This window comes from Suncus etruscus, chromosome X (genome assembly GCF_024139225.1).
Source record: "Suncus etruscus isolate mSunEtr1 chromosome X, mSunEtr1.pri.cur, whole genome shotgun sequence".
Taxonomy (NCBI): domain Eukaryota; kingdom Metazoa; phylum Chordata; class Mammalia; order Eulipotyphla; family Soricidae; genus Suncus; species Suncus etruscus.
This window is the reverse complement of record NC_064868.1, coordinates 1,421,365-1,424,259: the sequence shown is the minus strand read 5'-3', so window position 1 is coordinate 1,424,259 and position 2,895 is coordinate 1,421,365. Positions and strand designations below refer to the sequence as shown.

The 2,895-nt window shown below is 40.0% G+C and overlaps 1 non-coding gene across 1 annotated transcript; it reads left to right on the top strand.

Annotated features, from left to right (window-relative positions):
* The first annotated feature begins 407 nt into the window (after window positions 1–407).
* On the top strand, window positions 408–514 carry LOC126000192 (U6 spliceosomal RNA). The gene has a single exon (XR_007492553.1). It is a non-coding gene; the product is annotated as a U6 spliceosomal RNA (small nuclear RNA).
* The last annotated feature ends 2,381 nt before the right edge of the window (window positions 515–2,895 follow it).

The following is a 2,895-nucleotide window of genomic DNA, read 5'->3' as shown; positions in this document are numbered from 1 at the left end:
TGGCTACAAAGTGAATACACAAAAGACAGTATCATTTCTCTACACAAATAATGAAGTAGAGGAGAGAGAGATTAAGAATTCAATTCCATTTAAAATAATAACAGAAAACATTAAATACCTAGGGATCAACCTTACAAGGGAAGTAAAGGACTTATACCAGGGAAACTTCAAAACACTTCAGAAAGAAATTGAAGAGGATCTAAGGAAATGGAAAACATCCCATGCTCGTGGGTAGGTAGAATCTACATAGTCAAAATGACCATCCTACCCAAACTCCTATATAGATTTAATGCAATCCCCATCCAAATTCAGACATCATTCTTTAAAGACTTAGAAAGATCAATCATAAAATTCATCTGGAACTACAAGACCCAGGATAGCTAAACACATACTAAAAAACAAGAAGTGTGCTTGCTTCGGCAGCACATATACTAAAATTGGAACAATACAGAGAAGATTAGCATGGCCCCTGCGCAAGGATGACACGCAAATTCGTGAAACGTTCCATAAAAAAAAAAAAAAAAAACAAGAAGCTGGGTGGCATCTCGCTACCTAACCTGAAGCTATACTATAAAGCCATAGTGATCAAAATGGTATTGTACTGATACAAGGACAGAGTCTCAGACCAGTGAGTTAGAACAGAATTTCCAGACATAAGCTCCAGACATATAGTCAACTAATATTTGACAAAAGAGCCAAGAACTTGAAATGGGACAAAGAAAGTCTTTTCAACAAATGGTGTTGGTATAACTGGAAAACCACCTATAAGAAATTGAAAATTGACCTATACCTCACCCCATATACAAAAGTCAACTCAAAATGGATCAAACACCACAAAATCAGACCCGAAACCATAAAGTTTATTGAGAAAAAAATAGGCAGAACACTCGAAGACCTATATATCAAAAAAGTCTTTGATGATAGATTGCCAATGGCAAGAACTTTAGCATCAAACATAATCAAATGGGACTACACCAAACTAAAAAGCTTCTGCATAGCAAGAGAAACCATACTTAACACAAGAAGACAGTTAACTTAATGGGAAAAAATCTTTGCACTCAACATGTCCGATAAAGGACTGATATCCAGAATATACAAAGCACTCAGAAAGATGAGCTCCACAAAACCAAATAAAGCCATAGAAAAATGGGGAGATGAAATGAAAAGACACTGCACCAAAGATCAAAAGATGGCCAACAAACACATGAAAACATGTTCACCTTCACTCATCATTAAGGAAATCCAAATCAAGACAACAATGAAGTACCACCTTACACCAGTGAGGATGGCTCACATCAAAAGTAATGGAAACAATCTCTGTTGGTGGGGTTGTGATATGAAAGGCACTCTCATCCACTGCTGGTGGGAATGCCCCCTAGTCCAACCCCTATGGAAAACAGTCTGGAGAGTGCTCAAGGAACTCAGAATTAAGCTGCTATTTGACCCAGCAATTGCTCTCCTGGGTATCTACCCCCAAGTCGGAAGGACATTCATCCCAAAATATGTGTGCACCCCACTATTTATCGCAGTAATCAGTATAATAGCCAAGTCTTGGAACCAACCTCGATGCCCAACAACAGATGAGTGGATCATTAAGATGTGGTATCTATACACAATGAAATACTACATGGCAGTAAGAAATGATTCAATCACAGACTTTGCAGCAACATGGATGGACCTAGAACATATTATGTTAAACGAAGTAAGCCAGAAGATGAAAGATAAACACAGAATGATAGCACTATTCTGAAGCACCTAGAAACTACACCATATATACAACTAAAACTCAAAGATCAAATAACAGGACTTAACAGGGTAGAAACTCCAAACACTCTAACATCACACATATACTGGGCAGAAGTGCCCAAAGCACATGAAAGAGGATCATAAACTCTCGACCACACATCAAACAATAAAGAAACCAGCAACTGCAGAAACAGCAGCATAGAGACAACAGGTATGTAATCAGCCTGCTACTGCAAAGGCTCATAATAATCTCTTAGGGATCTTATACAAGGTTACAGGTAAAGAATACCACGGGAAATCACTGACTCCAACAGAAGTATTTCAAAATAATAGGTGTTAATGCCTTAAGCTAAATATATTTAAAGTAACCTCTCAGCTTTTCTGTCCACAGGCGTTCTTGGATACAAAGGATGGACAACCTAAGATGGCATCTCGGAGCTAAGCCACGTGAGATACCATACACAGGTTGTGTTACAAAATTGTCTCGATAAAACTTTTTAACATATCCTTTATCTCTAGGGTATACCGTCTTTTAGGACCTGAAGCATGTGACCAGCCAGACCACTGACGCAGCAACAGTGATCTGCAGACTTATACTATGGGGCCTACTCATCGAACATATTCAAGCAAAATAACATGCCCCCACTCTTTTCACCTCTCTTCTCACTACTCCTTCTTCTTTTTTTCCTATTTAATCTTATTTTCCCCTTTCTTCCTTTCTGCCCCTTTAAAATACTCTCTCCTATCCCCCTCCAGGAATCCGACTACCCCTTCACCCCTCAATCCCATCCAGATTTTCCAACTTATTAAAACTCTTCACCCTCAGTTCTCAATCTATTAGGCATCAAGACTGACCTCCTACCTCCAACGAACCAGTACCCAGCACCCAAGCTAAGGGACATCCACTCAAACCCACACCTCGTCCCTGGCAGGAAAAGACAACCAACACCCATGCTGACTCATGCTGTGTGGCCCTTCCTACCAACTTATCCTAACGTGGACTGTTGCTGGATGCCAGACTTAGCCCTAAAAGGACTCCCAATGCAAGAACTTTACACAAGACCCCCCTCCCTCAAATCTTTTACCAATCTCAAGAAGGGCAGGGTGTGTGATGAAAAGGCACCTGGGAACCCACACCCCACAAGGAAA